At 46.1% G+C, this 21848-nt stretch overlaps 1 long non-coding RNA gene across 1 annotated transcript in view; it reads left to right on the forward strand.

Moving 5' to 3' along the window:
* Positions 1–799: 799 nt before the first annotated feature.
* Positions 800–21848, forward strand: part of LOC119709918 — a 92731-nt gene continuing 71682 nt past the window's right edge. Inside the window, exon 1 of the long non-coding RNA XR_005259451.1 lies at positions 800–907. This is a non-coding gene — a long non-coding RNA (uncharacterized LOC119709918). The remainder of the gene's footprint in view (positions 908–21848) is intronic.

Here is a 21848-nt window from a genome sequence, read left to right on the forward strand (position 1 = left end):
TTTAAATGGCTTTTCTCTGCTGTCTGTGTGATCAGGGACAAAGAATAGTGTTGGATGTTAGCCCAAAACCAGACTAAAGCAGAACAGGATTAATTGTATGACTCCCAGTGGAGGAATCCTTTAGGGTCACACCTTAAAAATACCAGGGCCCCCAAAATGGCAGATAGGTGATTTCACAGTACTTGCACATCCAACCCTCCTTGATTCCAGCTGTCTTAGGTGCCTGAACACATCAAAAGTTGCCTGGCAAGATAGAGGCCTGAACCCAGGATGATGAAGGGAGCAGGGAGATGGGAGAAAATCAGTGGCTGTGTGTGAGGTGTTTGTTGGACACAGAGCCCCCTCACCTGCACAGAGGGCTCAGGTAAAAGCCAGGAGCTGCAAGGCCTGGCAGGAGCAGGATGGAGGAGCTGGCAGCTCCTTCACGCTCCCTAAAGGGAAAGAGCTGCCAAAAGGGAACACAGCCCTAGAAGTTGTTTGTTCTTCTAACAGCAGGTTGAGTTGGCTTTTATGTTTCCAAATGTCTATCTATGTACCTCCCCACTGATTCAGAGCAGCTGATATGCCAGGAGACCAGGAGGATGGCTCCTGGGGAAGAAAAAATGCTGGTGGAAAGGGAAATTTCATACTTAGGTATCTGGAGTCTTTTTTTATCATAAAAGAGGAAGAGCAAGCTGTGCATGACAGCTATTAGTCATGTTATGCAATTCAGTACAGGGAAGTACACAAGGGCTGCAATGAGAAGCATTGTGTGAGAACTGATGTAAAACTGACTATTTATACTAAAACTACTTCAGCATTTCTATGAGTGCTTTATTGTGAAAGTGCCCCATATAATATTTCCAGAGGTAAAAGATGATGGGAATCTGCAGGGTGTTCAAATCTGGAGGGGAGGACAAGTCTGAAGGTAGGTTTGGAAGGAAGCTGCTCCTCAGGGACAGCTGTGAGGCTTGGGACGTGCTGCTCCCCTGGCTGTGAGCAGAGCTCAAGGCACAAAGCTCCTGGCAGTCGGGCTCCTTGTGCTCCCTTCCAGCCTCCCTGCACCACAGAGGGATCCAGATTTGTTTCTTGTGACAAACGTTGAATGACTCCTCATGGGAGAGCTGTTGTGTTTGCTTTGGGCTGTCACTGCTTTCTGTGCTCCCTTGAGCATTATCCTAGGGGGGTGTCAGGGGAAATGGGGATTTGATGCTGCAGTTTGTCCCATCCTAGATGGTTTGCCATTGCTAGAGTGGTGATGTATTCCCTCCTGGGATGGGCTTAGAAGCCCTTTGCTAGAAAAATGTGTGGTGACCTTCTAAGGGGAGGTGTGTGACACCACACGCTGTCCTGCAGGGTGGGGTTTTGTATCAGGAGGGCCTGGGCAGTACAGGGCAGGAACCCAGAAATCCCCAAGGAAGCCTGGGTGTGGCATTCACATTCTTTGAAAAATTCCTTCACCCAGGATTTTTCCCCTGGGAAGCTGGGAGGCCCTACAAAAAAGGAAAACAATTCTTATCTCATTTGCTTCTCCTGTGTTGTGCTCCTGTGGAATGTGCTTGGAGATTGTTCACCCACAGGTGATTGTTCCATTGGGTTCTGCTGTGAGCTGTTTTCACTCTTTGGCCAATGGGGGCCAAGCTGTGTCAGGACTCTGGAAAGAGTCACGAGTTTTCATTATTATCTTTTAGCATTCAGTAAGTATCCTTCCTGTATTCTTTAATATAGTATAGTATTCTTTAATATAATATATTATAATAAAGTAATAAATTAGCCTTCTGAGAGCATGGAGTCAGATGCATCATTCCTGCCTTTGTCAGGGCTCCTTGATTACAATACCTGGGCAGTTCCCCTGCTCAGCAAAGGGACAAGGACAGAGCCCAGGGCTGCCACCACTGCAGCCTCAGCAAGGCTGAAAGAAGAGCAGAGAGCTGAAGAAGGTACAGCCACATCTTTGTGACCTGCAGGGGACATGGGGCCACTGGTCCTTCAGCTGTGACAGAAAGCTCCTACCAGGAGGTGTCACAGCAGAGATTTTGTCATTGGAAAAACTAGAAGGGATGGGGAGCACTGCTGGCAGCAATCAGAGGACTAATTAGAGGACTAATTGCTACACAGAAAAGTGAAGTTAATGACAATGGTTAAAGTCACATATTGGTGGTAATAATTCAGTACTGCCTTCTCAACCTGCTGAGCACAAGGTGACAGCAGTGCAGGATGTCAAAGGAAATATCAATTCCTACATGTAAAAACAAACTAATTTTGTGGTTGAGAGCCACAAAAGCATGGCTTCTCTTCAAGAAAGAGTCACCTGCACTCCACGACTGTGGTCTTTGTGAGGTCCACAGGACGAGGGAAGAGATGAGGAATCTGACTCCATGCTCTCAGAAGGCTGATTTATTATTTTACTATATTATATTATATTATACTAAAGAATGCTATACTAAAGCTATACTAAAGAAAAAGAAAGGATACATCAGAAGGCTTAAGAAGAATGAATAATAAAAACCCGTGACTCCTTCCAGAGTCCCAACTCAACTGGATGGTGATTGGTCATTAAGTAAAAATAAATAAATAAATAAATTTAAATGGAACTGATCAAACATTCACCTGTTAGTAAACAATCCCCAGACCACATTCCAAAGCAGCAAACACAGGAGAAGAGAATCAGGTAGTTATTATTTACGTTTTTCTCTGAGGCTTCTCAACTTCCCAGGAGAAGAAATCCTGGCAAAGAGACTTTTCAGAAAATATCACGGTGACACACGACCTCCACCAGTGGACACAAAATAGGATTTCTGTGCCGTGGCTCCAGGTGCAAGCTGCATGCAAACCCCTGCTCCCCTTCAGGGGTAATTGTGTGTGTGGACAAGGCTTTGTGCCCTGTGGTGGCTCTGGGCAGCAGAGCCCAGACTAAGCCTCCACGTGAGCACCTGAACCATCTCCTGGGCTCTCCTTGGCCCTCTGATGTGTGAACACAGAGCAGCACTGAGGATCCAGCTCTTCCAACCTGTTAACATCGTGGATGAAAATGCACATTTCTGCCCTTGAAGAAGTGGAATCAGAGGAGTCTGTGATAGGGGAGCGTGGCACGGATGAAAGGAGAATGTGAAGGACTTTGAACATGTAAGAGAATGTGAACAGTGGCGATCCCAGAAGGGAAATTCTTCAGGGAATTAGAAGGAAAATAGATGTTAGGGAGGCAGGATTAAAACTGATTGAAGTCAGAGGGGGGAAGCTGGATCTGAGTTTTGATCATGAAAAGGCTGAGAGGAGGGAGAGTAATCTGAAATCAAAGCACAGATGGAAATCAAACCTGAACATTAAACAACCTGCAAATCTCTCTCTGGAAGAGACGAGATTCAAGGACCCAATAAAGTGAGATGAGGGGTTTTCTTAGATCCTTGCAGAGGGACAGCCTCCACCTGGAAAAGGGTCCAAAATTCCCCTGGCCTGGCAGAGAAGGGGAGAAGGAGTGTGCTTGTCATGACTGAGAAGGTTCCCCTACAGGCCCTGAAGGAAGAACCAGCAGGGTTACACCCACACCCCACCCAGTAAAGAGGGCTTTTACTTGTCATTTCCCCCAGCAATCATGTTTTCTCTCCTCTTAAGGGTCTGTTTCTGGCACTGTCCAAAGGGCTGAACTTTTTCTGTCTCTGCTGAGGCCCTCAGATGATGCCCCTGAGTGGGGCTGGCTGGGAGCCAGAGGGAAAACCACAGCTCCTGCATCCAGATCCCTCCTTAAGCTGCTGCTGAGCCCTGTGCATGCGTGTGTGAAGTGTCCTGCCAAGCTGATGGGCTGGAGATGCAGAATTAACAGTGTTGACTCAGGCCTGAAGACTTTAAAAGAATTTATATCAACAGATTTTAGAGATCTTAAAATATACAGCTTGAGTAGCCTTAGGTTTCTCAGGCAGCTGCCAAATCAAACTGAATAATAAAATAAAACTGAATAATAAAGTGATCGCACAGTGTAAGATCAAGACAGGGCCAAGTAGAGGCACCTCCAGTAATTACTGGATTGGGAGCAGCCTCCTGACAAGCCTCGAGTTTCTGCTGACATGCTGAGAACCAAAAACAGCTACAGGATTTCTCCAAATGAAAGCAGCTCTTCCCTGGCCTCAGGATTTACTCCCCGTTTGTTCCTTTTGCTCTTTCCTGCCAGGGGAGGTGCCAGGCAGGGCAGGACAGGACAGGGTGAGGTGCTGCTGGTCCAGAGGAGGAGGAGGTAATGATGGAGATGGAGATGAAGGAGGAGATGGAGATGGAGGAGGAGGAGGTGGTGGTGGTGGTGGAGAGCTGGTCATGACCCAGGGGGAAGGGGGCTGTCAAAGAAGGAGCAGATCCCAGAGAGGACAATGCTGATGGATGATGAACCTGGCTCCAAAAAGCACCACTCCCTGCTCTTCGGCTGCTGCCACACCTGGGACAGGTGTGTCCTCTTTGCCCTCTCCCCAAGGGCTGACAGTGCAGGTCTTGTAGGTGCCAATGTCCTTTGGAGAGCCCAGCTGTGGGTACAGGAATGGATCATCCTTTCTCTGCTTTTTATTATTTACTTGAAGTCTGGAAAATATCAATATTAAAAGCCTACTGTGAGGTTTAAAAAAATGGCCTTGAGATGTTCATTTTTCATTATTTGCATTGCAATAGTGCCTCAGAGCTGTAAAAAGCTCAACTAGGAACCCTCCATTTGCTTTAAAGCTACATATGTTTTGTTTGGGGGTTTAGAGGGGGGATGTTTAGAGGTTTTTGAAAGAAAGATTTCATTTTTTGATAAAAACATCCTGGGGAAAATGAAGCTATTGAGGAAGGGGAACCAATTTTTATTCCTTTTTGGTGACATTTTTCATGAGATAAAATGTAATTCCTGAGAAGCTCTAACTTTGGTCCTTTTTCATCCTTAAAAGGTTTCTTTCTCTCTAGACTCATGGCATCCATTTCCCATTGTCCTATCAGAGTGCCAGGGCAAATATATCTTTCTATTTTGGTATTGTCAAGAGGTAAGGTTTGAAAGGAAAGGTAATATCTTTTCTTAGAGGGACTGATAGAACTGGGAAAAAAGGGACTTATTTTTGGGCATAGAAGCCCTGTCTGACTCTTTTGTTTATAAATTGCCCTTCTGTTCTCCCAGAGACCTTCCTGGCTCTACACTGAACTCTTTTAACTCTCGCACAGACACTCAAAAAACACAGTCATGATATATCTTCACTGATCCTGCAATCTCCTCTCCACCTCTGCTTTCTCTCCTCCTCCAGCTCCTCACTCTTCTCTGTTTTGCAATCATCTCAAGTGGCGTCTGCAGCTGATATTTTATTACTGATGTGTGCCTTTTTCTAATCCTCCATTATTTGGGGCATATCCTTTGTTATCTGTGTTAGACTTTTCTGTGCCCTGGGGATATTTATCACTAATTGATTCACAGAAATGGGAAGGTAAACATCCATTTTTCTTAGAATACACATTTGACTTGCAGCGGGACAATCCCTGGAGCTTTTCTTCTTTCTTTCTTTCTTTCTTTCCTTTGTGGTGTCATGCATGGCTGGTTGGAGCTGAAATGGAATAGAGGTGATGTCTGCAGTGGGCTGAGCAGCATGTTCAGGATTTGTGTCTGTGCCTTTGTGGCTCACTGACCCCACTGGGGGGAGTCACAGCTTCCACACAAGGAAGTGGTAGATGTACCTGCACCCTCTGGGGGTAAAATATCCCCTGCAAGCCCTCAAAAGGGGCAGAGAGGCTGACTGAGGCTTGGGGAGGAGGGAGGCCATGGGTTCTGTTCAACATTTCCATTATCAACCTGAATGATAGAACTGACAGTGCACTTATGAAACTTAGAGGTGGCACCGAGCTAGGAGGGACTGCAAATGTATTGGACAACAGGATGAGAATTCAAATGAGTTCTACAAACTGCAGAAATGGTTTGGAGGAGGGAAAAAAAAGGAACTAAATTAGAGACAAGTGCAAGGCACAAAACTTGGGTGGAATAATCAATGCAGAGTATGAGGAAGAGGCAGGGGTTCTGTGGAAAGGGAACTGGTGAGCAGAGGAAAATAAAGGCTGGACAAGAAGTTCATCAAGTCTCAGTGTCATCTTGGTGGGAAGAAGGGGCAAATATAGGTAGGACATCAAGTAACAGTCTCCTCTGACAGCAGAAGTGATGCAGAGTGTGCATTGGAAAAGCTTTCTGATGATCAGCAGTGTTCAGCATGGGCTGATAGTGTATTTGCAGGAAATGCCCCGACAAAGGCAGGAATGATGCATCGGACTCCATGCTCTCAGAAGGCTAATTTATTACTTTATTATAATATATTATATTAAAGAATACTATACTATACTATACTAAAGAACACAGAAAGGATACTTACTGAATGCTAAAAGATAATAATGAAACTCGTGACTCTCTCCAGAGTCCTGACACAGCTTGGCCCTGATTGGCCAAAGAGTGAAAACAGCTCACAGCAGAACCCAATGGAACAATCACCTGTGGGTGAACAATCTCCAAACACATTCCACAGGAGCACAACACAGGAGAAGCAAATGAGATAAGAATTGTTTTCCTTTTCTCTGAGGTCTCTCAGCTTCCCAGGAGAAAAATCCTGGGTGAAGGACTATTTTAGAGAATGTGAATGCCACAGGCTGAGGGTGCTGAGGAAGAGAATCTCGCAGGGGTGAGACAGGCACAGGTGGGACAGCTGTGGGGCAGGAGGAGGCAGCAGCATTGTCTCAGGATCCCTGAGCCCTGGTGCTTCTTGCCCTTGTGGCCCCACACCTCCCTGTGGGGACCTGGGGAGGGCAGAGGCTGGTGCTGTGCACAGCCCACACCCCCCTGACAGCTCCAGAGTCCTCTCTGCTCCCAGCCCTCTGCCCTGCCTGGGCTGTCACCCTCAGCAGGGTTCTGTTCTGGGCTGTGAGCATCAGTCTGCCTGGGTCATGTGAGGAGGAGACTGTAGGAACATGGGCTTTTCCATTATATTTTTCTCACTTCACTAGACAGAAGTCTGGCAGGAGGAGGATATGAGTTTAACTATGCTGTTGGCCTTGAGGCTTTAGGTATCAAGGAGAGATTATTTCAGAGATCAAACTGAATGCTGATTTCAGGGAGTAGCTCATCCCTTTGGAGTGCTCCAAAAGGAAAAGGGAACATTGTCAGTTCAATCTACTGTGGAATTTATAATATTAATGATCTGAACAACACTTCAGGGATTTCTGTCAGATGTCTATTTTAATTTAAACTCTTGGGTGTTTAACTACCCAAAATATTGAGTTCTAGTCATTATAAAAACTAATAACTGGCTTATTTTCTGCTAATTCAGAAACTGAGGTTAATTATCTATAGTGAAGGGATATGGTAGTAATCTAAAGTCTACCTGAATAAGACACTGTGGTTAATTGATTCCCCATGAAATGACAAAAGATTCCTTCAGAGAGAAAGGGTGTTTAGTATTCATGGCTTTCTCAAAAGTACTAGTGTTTGCCTCTCAGGAAAGGGTTTGGCATGATCAGCTATACTTCACCCTTTTCTTATCATCATTGCTGGTTTATTTTCACAATAAAAAATCCCACCCCAAACCCAGGACCACTGGGTGATGATGAATTTCCCAGGGGAGAGCCCATGTGCTCCTGTACACCTGTACAGGTGTTTACAGCAGCCCCTTCCCCTCTGCCTTTTTGGGGCACTGCTTGATGCCCAGTCCAAGGAGGGGGGACTGCACCTACGAATTTGGCATCTGTGTTTGACCTGGACACAGGGATGCTTCCTCAGAGCTGTGTGAGCACAGCCAGGATTTGGCCCACCTGACTTTTCCAAAATCACAGAGGACATCAAGTCCAGAGCTGGAATTGCTTCCTTTCTCTCTGTCTTGTCTCTTCTCTGTTCTGCCATTCCCTTTCTCAAGGGCTCTGAATCTGCCCACTCTCCCACTAGTTTATTTAATAAAAATTACTTTCTAAGCCAACTTCAAGCAGCTGAAAAAATTAATTTAAACTTCCCCTAAAGTGTATTTGTCAATGTCCACTGTTGTAATTCATTGCATTGTATCCTAGCATCCCCTGAACATGGCAGTGTCAGAACTCTGGTGATGTAGTGCAGTCTCCATGTATAATACATCACCAGAACAGTTTCAACTTGGATGATATATGAAGCCAGCCTGGGAGGATTTTTAAAACAGACCTAAATTTTGAGGTTTTTTTTTTTTTTTTTGTTTAACTTTAAGCTTTTGAAGGCTTCACCTGAAGCCTTTACTGAACATCTAAATATTTTTTCCCTTGCTAGGTAGGAGTTAGCAATGGCAATTAACCTCTAAGGGCTTTGTAGGTTGGCTGCCCAAATTGCAAAGGTGATGTGTGTGCATCACTATTTACCTGGATTTCTCTGGATTTATCTGGATTACCCTGCAATGCTGGTTGTGTTTAAAACAAAATACTCCTTGTGTTTGCAGCCTAAATTGGGCAGTTTGGGAGGGCTTTTGGGCAAGGGGATGGTTAAGGAGATGGGATAGGCATGGGGATCCTCCACTGCATGGGATAAACCTCCCATGTGAGCCCTGGACTGCAGAGCGTGGGCAGCAGGCTTTTCTCACAAGAATTGTTTTGTAAAGAATGTGTTGGGTGGTGTAGCTGGGTGTACCTGAATGCTGAGAGGGCAGGAGAGAAGAAACAGCTGAGAGCAAAAGCTAGAATGGGTGAGCCAAGAGCAGATAAATATGAGGGCAAAAATGGCAGGAAAAGGGTAGAAGGACTGGAAATGAAAATGGGAATGGCCATTGATCTTTGTTTACAGACACAATCTGTTACCAGGGCAGGTCAGGACTTTCTCTTGAAGCAATCTTCAGTGCTAACTTTAGAAAAAATAAAATAGAGACATGAGCAGAGACCAGCTACCTCCTCTTCTTCACACTTCATATAAAAATGCAACTCTGCTTGTCTCTCACTTTCTCCTTCTGAGTTTGTTGTTCTTTTTTTGACAAAGAGGCCCCATATTCCAGCCAGATTTCTTCTTACTTCCGAAGTGGTGAAAGGTGAGTGTGAAATATGCTTTGTGCTGCTGTGCTCCATCAATGGGAAGCAATTCCTGCACTTTTGAAAGAACCTGCCTTTGGTTGTCAGGGCTGTAGTAGAAAAAAAAAAAAACCTCTGAGTGTGCAAGGGAACATTTGAAGAGTTATCTAACAGTAGTAAAGATTTGGCCCAGCTCAATGTTCCCACTTAATTACCAAGAAAATGCTGTACATTTGAAGGTTTAAATAATTAACAAGCCTTGTGTGACTCTTAATGTTTTGTTTTTTTATTACTGCCCTTTTTACAAAGCTTTTATTTGAAAGGACAAAAGCAATAGTCAGCGTGGGCTCCTGGCCGGAGGGGTCACCCCAGTTTGCACAGGACACAGCACACTTTTCATCAGGAGAGAAAGGATGAAGTAGCTTGTGCTCTTCAGGGCAGCCAGGACAAGGGATGAGAGACAGAGAAATTTTGATTCCATGTTTCAGAAGGCTGGTTTATTATATTATGATATATATTATATTTTAAAAAACACACTAAAACTATACTGAAAGAACAGAGAGAAATATGCATCAGAAGGTGAGACAGGAGTAGGAAGGAATGAATAACAAAGGCTTGTGACTCCCAAAGAGTCCAAACCAGCTGCCTCCTTGATTGGTCATTAAGTAGAAACACCTCACATAGACCAATCAAGGAAGCACCTGTTGCATTCCACAGCAGCAGATACTAATTTGTTTAAATTTGTTCCTGGGGCCCTCTCAGCTTCTCAGGAGAAGAAAATCCTGACAAAAGGATTTTTATAAAAATGTCGTGGCGACATTAGCTCACTCTGCTGATCACTAAAGCTGGGGTAAGGAAGGACAGGAGCCCCTTTGTAGACAGCCTGTTTGTGTACAAACTTCAGCAGGTCCAGAGTGGGCAGGATGTTCAGAACCTGGGACCTGGCCCTGCTGTGGGAACTCCTGATGTGCTTAGAAGTTGCTGGCTGCTTGTGGCTGCACCTGAAGGGAGGAAGGAAGGGGGAATGTTCTAGGCTGAAAGAGCAAATGGAGCAAAGAGGTAAACACTGGGTTAGTGCTTCATTTTTTCCAAACTGCTTTCCTTATTAGGGGTATGGTTTGATAGAAAAATAAATCTGACTTTAGGACCTGGAATAACAGCCAATTCCATGGCATGATGTGGTGTGTGGCAGTGGTGCAGCACAGACTCTGCCCACCCAAAAGCTCTGAGGTGTCACGGTGGGCATTGCTCAGGGTGCTGTGACCTTCCCAAAGAAGCACCATGAAGAAGACACCTCAGGGGCACAGGCACATCTCTGCTCACCCCAGGTGATTTCAGCTCTTCTGGGATCTGGGTGATGCAGAAGCAGAGACGGGGTCTGCGTGTGGGGTTCCAAGGAGAGCTTTATTGAGCATCTTCCCCAAAGGGGTCCAGGGACAAAGAGCATCCAGGCAGGGAAAGCAGGGGTCTATATATATGGATTTTGAGGGGTGGGGCAGAACACCAGTGTGGGAAATGGATTTGTAGAGACTTCTCAAGGCACATTTGCCGAGTTATCTGCTTTCTCACACAAGGAGCATCAATTTCTTGGACTATACCCGTTTCTGACCCAGAGATGGGGCAACTGAGAGGCGTTTTAAAAACTTTTATTTCATTTTCAGTCTCATGTGAAGGGTGACCCAATACAGATGTTATAATTCATTCCATCACAATCAGAAGCCAACTATTTCCTAATTACAATACACTATAAGCATTTCTGGGCTTATCAGCTTTAGCCACACCATGCTGTAAATGCCTTAAAGCCAATCATCTAAAACTACCCCTTGTGGGTGTTACCACAATGCATCTTTCATAGTTCTGTTTCTCCAAATGGCCAGTCTTATTTGCAAGGGCATCCTTTGAATCTTGTTTCTAGCTCCATTTCTCTCTCAGCAATGTCTGTCCTATTCCATGGCATTTCTAAGTCAGCATTTCTTATCTCAAGGTTTGCACACAGATGCACACTGTGTGAGCCTTCTGTCAAGCCCTGAGAACTCTCTACAAATCCATTTCCCACACACCAGGGCCAATGGGATGAGGGCACAAGGGTGGAGCCAGAGGGAAGGGCCAATGGGATACATGGAATCTGCATGTCACAGCAAGGCATGCTGGGAGAAGCCTTTTTCCTCACCCTAACAGAAGTGGTTATGCTTGAAGGGTTTCCCCTGAGCAGCATGCTGTGGATTCTCTCCCTGTTGGCCTCCCCAGTGAGGAGCTGAGAACCTGCTGGAGTCCAGCTCCCACCACAGCCCTTCCTGGGTGCTCCTCCCTGCAACACAAACCCTTGGAGAAGGCTCCAGGTGGGGACAAGGGAGCTCATCCCTCCTTCCCTGGCAGGTGGGGACAGCCTGGCAGATGTGAGGGGTGGTCAGTGAACCTGTCCCAGTGCTGGTGCTTCGCTGCTTTATGTGGGACAGGTGTTCCTGGCAGGGAGATGCGGGGTGCGCCCTCCTGATGGGCTCAGAGCAACCAAATCTGCCTTAGAATGGATCAAAGGGATGATTTTCACGGAATTCACAGAATCAGCGGGTTGGAAGAGACCTTCAAGATCATTGAGTCCAACCCAGCCCCAACACCTCAACTAAACCCTGGCACCCAGTGCCACATCCAGGCTTTGTTAAACACATCCAGGGATGGTGACTCCACCACCTCCCTCGGCAGCCATTCCAGAACTTTATCACCCTTTCTGTGAAAAACTGTATCCTAATATCCAACCTGTATTTCCCTTGGTGCAGCCTGAGGCTGTGTGCTCTGGTTCTGTCAGTGCTGCCTGGAGAAAGAGACCAGCCCCAGCTGAGCACAGGCACCTTTCAGGGAGTTGTAGAGTGATGAGGTCACCCCTGAGTCTCCTTTTCTCCAGGCTGAGCACCCCCAGCTCCCTCAGTGGTTCCTCACAGGGTTTGTGTTCCCAGCCCCTCTCCAGCCTCGTTGCCTCCTCTGGACGCACTCAAGCATCTCACTGTTCTTCCTGTGGGTCTCTCTAGGACACAATGTCCCAGTTCCACCTTCTGCTGGAACAGCCTAGCTTAGTGTGTGAGCCTTTCTCTAAGTCCAGCCTCCGTGCAGTGAGCTGGGCTACACAATGCACAGGTTTGTCAGGAGAGGCTCTTTTCTTCTTCTGCCCTTGTAATTAGATGCTGTCTAAGCACTTGCACTTTGCTGTTTCACACCATTTTGGAAGCAGTTTTTGGGGGGGGGGGTTGTTTCTGTGAACCCTGTTTGTGTTTCTGTCAGTATACTGAGAAATATTCAATCCTCCTCTGGCTCCTGGGTCAGAGGATCATTTCTGATGCCTCCTGTGGTGGGTATTCCAAGGCTTACACAGTGTGTAAGTCTGATTTCCTGAGTCAGTGATAAATCATTGATTCTCATTGTCATCCCTGTGCCCACAGCAGGGAACTGTCACAGTGGTGCTGCTTAAATTGGCCCCAGTGCTACACCCATTGCAGGTCAGCAAACCCATGGCTGAAGTACCTCTGCAACAGAACAAAGAAGTATCAGAGCTGCATTAGCAATGAATTCATTAAACATTTGCATTTTCATGGAAATCTGATGCTATTTCATCTAATCAAAGATTGTACTTGGTTTCCCCAAAGTCTTACATCTCAATCTATAACTGACACACTGTGAAATATCTGAAATCCACTTGAAAGCCCATGGGATCACTGCTGAATTCCACATCCTTTTAACATATGCAATTACACTGAGATACACAGAAATTACTGTCGGTTTTTTTTCACAGGCTTTTCTGCTAGTTCTGTAGAAGGCATATTTGCACCAAGTGGAGAATTTTAATTCTCACCCATAAGACTCTTTGTTCGTTTTTGCCAATAGCTTTTATGACTGTCTGCAGTTTCATGGGCTATGTATACATCCAATACTGTGACTTAAATGTTTCCAGATTTCCTAGCTTATTACTTAAAAAATTGAGTAAAAAATACTCTTGTGAAAAATTTGTTACAGTTGCTTCTAAGATTTTTAGTTAGCGTAAGTCTCCAGAATCTGGCTTGTGAAATATGTGATTCTGAGATACTCTAAGCTCTGGAAATAGCCCTTTTTGTTGAACTCTGGTCTCGTCTGGTCTCCAAAGCTCAACATCTGCCTTTGCAGACAGAGCTGGCACTGAGCTGCTCCTGCTCACCCCGTTTTTCCTCCTTTATTCTCTGGATCACCTCCCCTGGTGGGCATCTGGGAATTCCAGGGCTGCTCCTGAGCCAGCAGAGCCAGCCGTGCCCCCCAGGTGAAATGAGCCCGAGCAAGTTGGGAGAGACTGTTCAGATCTGTTCCCTGCACGCTGAGAGGAACAAAGAGGGAAGCCAGCATTCATCATTCAAAAGACAAACATTTGACAGCACAGCTTGACTATGTCAGGAACACTTCTGTTTTAATAGTATGCCTGCGAGCTTTCAAAACAAGTGTTTACCTGTCACAATAAACATTTATGAGTGAAGTACACAAAACACACTAAACTTGGAGCTGGCAAGCTTCCAGAAATGCCATGTGCAGTTAAACTCTTGAGCTTGTCATTCCATCCAGCACAAATCTCTTCAGTTGTCTTCTCTCTTCTTCAGTGTGTACTGTGGGACTCTCCTGACTGCTTTGGAGACATCTGTCTTGGATGCAGACAGAATCCTGGGAAGTGCAGCCAGTGCCTGGAGCTGACAGGCACATTAAACCCAGCTCTCAAACAGGTGCAATTCACTCACTCATGGCTCCTGGTGATGCTGGCTGTCTTACTGGTAAACAGGAGCTCCTCGTGGAAATGTGGAGCAGAGCACATGGAGCTTCCCTTAGGTGTTGAATCAGACTTCAAATTTGGATTTTCTGGTGACTTAAGAGGAATAAAGAGTCTGATCTAGTGGTTGGCCTGGCCTGGATTTGAGTCTGACACAAGAGAAGGTCATAAGTTTGCTTGGCTGGAGTTTCCTTTGACCATGCCAAACAATGAGAATTCCCACTTTTTCAGAGATGTTATTTCACTTTGTAGGATTTCTTGCCAAGTCTAACACTGTGCAGCATACTGGAAAAATAGCTAAAGTCAATAAATACAGCCCATAAAAATAAAGTCTGGCACAAGGTTTGCACAGGAAACAATTACGTCTTGCTTTTTCTTTTTTTTAAGGCCATTTCACATTTCAAGAGCTTAAGGAAAAGCTAGGAGAGCAAGGGGAATTTCCTCCTGTTTATACATTTTACTGTATATACATGTGCATTTAATGTTTTGGGGGTTTTTTACATTTTTACATTTTAATGTTATGCTTTTTTTTGTTGGAGAGTGAAGTACAGGACAGTTTCAGCTGGCCAGATAGTGTGGTCTGACCAGGATGGACAGGTTAAAAGGTCCACCTAATACTGGGGGAACAGCAGCTGAAATGGGAATTAGGAACCTCAGCCTTGGGGCTCCTGAGTTGGGTTCAGTCCCTTGTATACTGTAAAATTTGAAAGTCTAGTTGAAATCAAGACAATGCTGCTTAAACAGGAAACACTTCTTGAGATGGCACAGTAAGCTCTACAGCACTTTTAAAGTCCGAGTGGGGTGGTGTTGGGCTTTGTTAAGGAACTCCTGGCCTGCTGTGGAATTGTTGGTGCAAACCAGAGATTCACATCACCACCTGCCCCCTGGGCACCCACTTGGTGCTGCAGTCCAGTCCTCATGACTCCTGGCACTGTAAGCTCCAGGCAGTTGGTTTTCTCCCCTGCCCTGTGGCTTCTCACAATATCAATCCTCCTTTCCCTAAGCCCTTGGGTGCTTTCCTGATCCAAAGGAAGCCCAAGGGTGCTGCTGAGCAGCCCCTTCTCTCCCCTCTCCCACAGTCAGCGTGGGTGGCCGTCTGCCTTGACTCCCGTGCAGCATTTCAAAATGCTTCATTTTTGTTCCAGTGCAGAATGTAAAAGGCTTTCAACATCTCCATTTAAAAAAACAAAAATTCCAGTGTTTGTACTCCCCATTTTCCTTCGAAGAGCACAGTGAGAAAAGGGAAGGCCTGCTCTTGTTCAGTCCTGGCAAGTCCAATCCAGAGCTGTGTAAAAATGCATCTAAAAAAAGGACCTTTCTTCAAATAAATGCCCATTTAATGAATAAAAGGGAAACAATTGAAGTCTGCAGTAATAGAACAATTATGTGCTGTTGTGCATTCCAGCTGGCTACACATTGAACAGTTCTTACAAATTGCTGGAAACACAGCAGCACACGGATCCGATACATTTCAGGACAGTCATTATTAGGAAGAAATACCATGTGTCAATCTGCTGATGCCCTGTGAGGGCATTCTGCTCCTAAAATCCCTTAATTGCTGCTCTGGGGCTCACGTGTGCCCCGGCCCACCACGTGGGAGAGGGAGAGTGCTGGGAGCAGGAGCCCGTGTGATGCTCATTAACGCCCACAATCTCTGCTCCTTGCTCTGCTCAGCTTCAGAGAGAAGGAGAATGGGCAGGGGGGGGCAAAGAGGCAAGGACCCCCAGCTTGGGGAGGTCTGGGTAGCTACAGGGGAATAGGAAATCAGGGGAGATCTGAACACAGATCTGAGCTAGGAGGGGGATGCACAGAAAAGACAGAAAAAAGGCAGGAAGTGTTATAGATGGGTAATGAGGTGGCTGGCTCTCCCAGTGAAGGGCTGACCATTACGTGTGTGTGAAGTTCTGTAGATGTACAGTTGTGTTACTGCAATGTGTCCTCCCCCTTGCACTGCGATCATGGGATGGCCTTGGGCACACAGGGGCATTTGGGAGGATTGGCTTGTTACTATGGCAACAGCTGACCCCAAATCAAGGTGTAAGAAAGTGATCTGCACCCCTGGATGGCAAGGAAGGAGTCACTGACAGGACTCTAGGAGGGGCTAAGGGTATAAAAGGCAGAGCATCCATTTTGAAGATGGGCACGTGGCTGACAGTCACAGGGGCTTCCAGCACTGTGATTTTTCTTTATTTAGTTCTTTTGTTGTATTTTTGGTTAAGGTTTAATAAAGGTTAGGGCTTCCACCTCCTTTAAAATTTCACAAGTGAGCAGTCGTTTCTCACAGAAGGCAAAATAGCCAGTGGATGCTGTGCCTGTGAGCCCCACATGCTCTCTCCTCATACCTCTCTTGGTTTTCCCTTGTGTTGGTATTCCAGAGGCAGTGAGGAGGATGAGATGGCCGTGGAATGTCACTCTGTGTGTGCAGCCCACACCAGTGTCATCTGGGGTCAGGGTTGGCACCTCTGGAGCCTCCAGCCAAAGAGGCACTGGATCCAATCTGCACCCTAAAACAGCAGCAAACTGAGCAAGCTGCTAATTCACTGCTTGTCCTTCAGGTTCAGGATTTTAATCAGTGTTTTGATGTTAATGGAAGCATTTGATGGACATTTTGGGATGCAAAACCAGGAGAAATGTGTCAGGACTGTGGTGTGGTAATGGCACAAGGGCTTCGGGCTCCCACGAGGTCCTCGCTTGGTTGATCCCCTAATGATCTTTGGTCACTCAGAAACTGAAAAGGTCATGAGGGGTGTTCAGAGCTGGTGAGTGCTGATTAAACATGATATAAACACCTCTTCTGTGTTAGATCTGTGGAAAGAATTTAAATGTCTGAAGTGCAGAGGAGTAGGGATTAACGAGCTGTGAAGGAAGGAGATGTATTTAAGGTGTTTGTGAATAGGGAGAGGATGAAGTTCCTACTCCATATTTAAGACATTAAAACTACTTTGCAGGTCTTTTTTCTTTCAAAAGAAAGCCTGCAAGCCCCCGCAGATCTGAGTACTTGTCAGGGATGTAATGATGGAAATTCTGTCAGCCTTGCTTTGCATAATAGGGATCATTATGTGATGGTAAATTTCTCTGTATGTTCTGTACGTTCCTGATGTGGGAGGAATAAAATATTCCTGAGGTTTCTTTTGCAGAGCTTGTCAATGAACAGGCTGGGTCAGATTGTCTTCCCATTTATTAGCAGGAAAAGCTAAGATGACTTTATGCAAGCACAACAGTAGGAAATCAGTATACTGGGGGAATCAGGCTTATTGGTTCAAACCTTCCCAGCCGGACAGGTCCTTCTTTCTTGCATCAACTCTATTTTAAGTTCATGTTGGGAAGCCCTGCTCCATCCTCCAGCTCCTCAAGTTCTGCTGGGACAGCATAAGACAAGTGGCATTCACATTCCCTGAAAAATCCCTTCTCCCAGGATTTTTCTCCTGGGAAGCTGAGAGGCCCCAGAGAAAAGGGAAACAATGCTTATCTCATTTGCTTCTCCTGTGTTGTGCTCATGTGCAATGTGTTTGGAGATTGTTCACCCACAGGTGATTGTTCCATTGGGTTCTGCTGTGAGCTGTTTTCACTCTTTGGCCAATCAGGGCCAAGCTGTGTCGGGACTCTGGAAAGAGTCACGAGTTTCATTATTATCTTTTAGCATTCAGTAAGTATCCTTCCTGTATTCTTTAGTATAGTATAGTATTATTTATTATAGTATAGTATCATAAAGTAATAAACTAGCCTTCTGAGAACATGGAGTCAGATGTATCATTCCTCCCTGTCACGGGGGTCCCTGCAAATACAATAGTGGATGTGTCCTTGCACCTGCATCAGGTGCCAGCTCCCTGCCTGTCCCCATGACAGAACTGGGCTGGTGTGCTGGGCAACCAGTCAGTGGGAGCTGGGTGAGTTCTCCTGAGGGGCTGCACAGGCACACAGCTCGTTCTTCAAGTGCTGCTGCTTTAGGAGTTCCCAGAGAGTGCAGAATTCCTTCCTGGAAATACAAGCCATGGGGTTTTCCTCAGAGGCTCCTCTGAGACTTTTTAAGGATTTGAGAGTGTCACGTGCCTGTGAAGAGCAGACCACTACATCTTAACTTGGGCTCACACAAACCACAACTGCCTGGTTGAGTGAAAATATGCCCAATCTGGCTGATAATAGCCGGTATGGATTTCAGAGAGGCTTATCTGACCCAGCTGTGGTGTCCTCCATCAAAATCTCAGTGGGAAATTTACACAGGGACTTAGCCAGGACTTTGCAAAGGCAGGAGAAGTTATCGCAGTCTGCTGAGGGCAAATTAGTCCCAAAGGGGATACATGGATCATCTGGAGCTGCAGGGGGACAGGGCACAAGCCTGTCAAGCTCTTACTTTCATCTGAGTTCTTCAGGTACTTTTGCTATCTGCAAGAGGCTTCTGTTTGTGTCCATGGGACACATTTGGGTACCTGGAGCTGAGAATGGCATTGAGGGGTAAAATGAGTAGTTGTTGGAATAAATTGCATTTTCCAACAGGCAAGGCAATGTGTCCTTTCACAGGCTGTAAGTAGGTATTTGTTCAAAACAATTAGACTCCATAGCCTAGTTTAGTACTTAATCAATTTATGTGGTTCGTTAAAGTACCTGCATATGCCCTTAATAAGTTCTGACACCCTTTTCCTAGAGCACTGCTATGTGCTTACAGAGAAATTACACTTTTAATTATGCCACACAAGCCTAATGGAAAATCTAATTATGACAGCAGTATTTTTCAACTTTTGTACAAATAATATATTTTCTGTAATGCAGTTGCAAGTGTTGGCTTTGCTGTAGAGCTTTGGGACAGGACATTGATTCAGTGCAGAGTTTGTGCTGTGCTTCATGGAATATTTATTAATCACTGCTATGTATTATTTGTATGCTGTCACAAATGTCCTGGTAGTTGATGCAGTAAAACAGGCAGGTGGGAGTCCTTGCTCAAAAGACTCTCTCTGCTCTGAACCCAACACTTAAGCAGCAGTGGAAATCCTGAAGCTGCTCCTCAGGGATTTGTGTCCTGACTTTTGATTCTCTGGTATCTGATGTGGTGTAAACTCTGAAATGTTTGGCACAGATTAGGATGTTCACAGGTTTCCTTTGTGCCTAATTAGGGTTCAGTTCGTCTTGGAGCCTCATTTTTCTTGGGGACAATGTACAAATAGATCAGAACATCATTCTTCTTCTGAGTGATCTGTTGCTGACTGCCTTTCATGGTCATGATTTCTCCAGAAGCTCCACCTCACCAGAGGGTGAGGAATAGATTGTGTGGAATAAAAGTCTCTGCTTTACTCTGGTGTTCCCCTTTGTGAGCTCCACACAGTCCCAGGGATTTTGCCGGAGCTTGCCAGTACTTCCTGCAAGCTCAGCAATACTGTTGGTGCTTTGAAACAGCGTGAGCTGTCTTAGTTTGGCTGTTTCAAAGAGAAAAGATGGGGATTTCAGTGCTATTCAGAGTGGGCCTCTTTCTGAGCCTGTTTCTGCTCAGTACTCAGCATGAGCATCAGCAGGGACAGAGTCACATCAACAAAGCCATCTTGCACATCCCATCCCTTGTGCAGATGGACTTGCCTCGGGGCAGAGGAGCCCCACAGCTGCTCCTCATGAGCCTCACTGGCAGTGCCTGGGTTTGCTGGGAGCACCTATCGATTTAGTTCATTACAGCACACCCAACCCCTCTGCTCTACAAAATACTTTTCTTCAGTGTCTAAAATGTCAGTCAGGCTCTTAATTGCCTTGCAGCTCATATGCAAAGGGTATGAACATGCATGGGTATGCAGTTCATATGCAAAGGGTTACAGCCAACCTTCTGTTCACAAAAGGAGGGCAGACTGTCTCTCTTGGCTGTCTCTCCCCAGCCTGAACTGTCAGAGGCAGGGGTTGTCCTCAGTGTCTGTGCACAACACCAACCACTGGAGGTGCTTCTCTGGGCTGTTGTGGAGCTGCTGGACACTAACTGAGGGGCACTGCTACATGCAAGGCATGGCTGCCACACACAGAGACCGAAGTTTGTCCCAATCTCTAAAAGCCTGGGAAGTGCAGGGAAGGGCAATGATGTGAGCAGAGCTCTCTGAACATGGAGCAAGCTGAGCTTCTCAGGACAAATCCTTGATTCCTCTGAATGGTTCCTCCTCTGGTTCCTCACAGAGAAGTACCTGGACAAAAGGCTCACAAGGCTCTGTGCTGGTTCAAAACCCACTCAAGCTGCTCCCTTTCTCCCCTGCCCCTTCTGATAATGGAGAAACACCAGGAGAGATTATAAATTGGAATCACAAATTTCTGAAAAATTACAATAACCACAATAGTAACCACAGAAAGAGGGTTCAAAAGAGAGGGAGAGTTTTACCCACTGAATAAGCAAAAATGCTTCATCAAGACAGCACCCAGTGTAGTTTCCCAAAGGCAAAATGGCAACTGGCCCTGGGCTGGGGCCATATGCTATTTGGGAAAACAAAACCAATATATATTTTAGAATTACTCTTATGGCATAACTTCTCCATCCCCAGCTGCAAACCAACAGGAAGCAGGGACAAAATAAAGCTTGGAAAGGCTGTGTCTTAGGTTGGAAATGGGGGTGTGTGTTCTATCCCCATCTGTCAGAGCTGGGGCAGTTCTCTGCTGTTCATGGGGCAGTTTTTTCTTTCTCTCTCCCACAGCCAATCCTCCCTCCAGGAGATCTCTGCTGTCCATGGCCACTGAGTGTCCCTGCATGGCTGATCAAATTCCATCATCCCATGGGGAGATGCTCTGCCCAGGGCAGGAGCCAAGCATTCCTGCCTGGATCCAATCTGAGCCTGGAACAGCACAGCAGCCTTTGCCCCCTGCATTCCCAGAGGAGCAGCTTTCTGCTGCCCTGCATTGCCAGAGGAAGAGCAGGCCCATCTCCAGCAGCCCTGGAGCTGCAGAGGAAAACTCCCCCCTTGTGCAGGATCCCTGCTCCAGCAGAAGCACAGCTGGCACTGCAGGAGGGCTGAGCCACCATGGAATGGCACTGCTGCCATCCCCCTGACCCACAGGGGGCCAGGGCCTGTTCTCACTCTGGCAGTGGGGTTTTGTATTACTGCATTTGTGTTTTTAATTTTCCTAGTAAAGACCTGTTATTCCTATTCCCATATCTTTGCCTGAGAGCCCCTTAATTTAAAATTGTAATAATTTGGAGGAAGGGGGTTTGCATTTTCCATTTCAAGAGAGGCTCCTGCCTTCCTTAGCAGACTCCTGTCTTTTCAAACTGAGACTGTTTGTGAATGAGTGGTTCAGCTGCAGAAGTGCCAGCTCTGTGCACCCAGCAGGGTTTGGGCTCTGCTGCAGGAACCTTCCTGGGGCAGCAGTGACAGCAGCCCCCATCTCACACCCTCTCTGGAGTGAGAGCAGCAAAAAACATGAGAGAGAAAACTTCCCACTCCTGGCCTTGGCTTTTCCTGGCCGAACCCACGTCCCCAGCAGTGATGTGAGTGGTATTGAGCAGACAGTGCCAAACACTCACAGCCCTGCCTCAGTACCCAGCACACACTGCAGAGGTTATTGGCTCCTGAGGATCCTATTCAGAGCAGAGCTAGAGCAGCTGGATATTTTCAATCAATATTTTTACTTGTCAAGGGAACAAGTTTGCCCTGAAACCTGGCTTGGTCAGATGAGTCCCTCTGTGTCTCACTGGGGTGATTTATTTAACAGGGTCCATCTCCCTTTTCTGGATAGATCAGGAGAAAAGTTGTTGCTCTTGGTTGCTTTAAACCCATTAGTTCTGCTTGGGTGCTTTGTGGCTACTAATAGAAAATATTATGGGAAGGACTGCAAATCCTGGTCACTGGAGAGTGCTGAAAATCTGGATGTCTGTTAGTGTGTAGTGTCTTTTTCTGCAAATTCTAAAGCATATTGCAGAAGTGTAACCTCTCCTGCCATCATGAGTCCTCTGCCTAGACCAGATGTGATCACCTGGTGTTATGTGTTCCATATGAGCTGGAAAGCAGTTAAAGCATCCTCTTGGCTCCCTTCTTCCTCATTGCTTTAATCACAGACATCTCCATTTTTCCAGACATTCCCAGTGTGGGGTATTAAGCGTGGTAGATTAAAAATGAATGAAAGGAAAAGGGAAGGTAAGAGGGAAAGT

Source organism: Motacilla alba, chromosome 19, assembly GCF_015832195.1.
Source record: "Motacilla alba alba isolate MOTALB_02 chromosome 19, Motacilla_alba_V1.0_pri, whole genome shotgun sequence".
NCBI classification, from domain to species: Eukaryota; Metazoa; Chordata; class Aves; order Passeriformes; family Motacillidae; genus Motacilla; species Motacilla alba.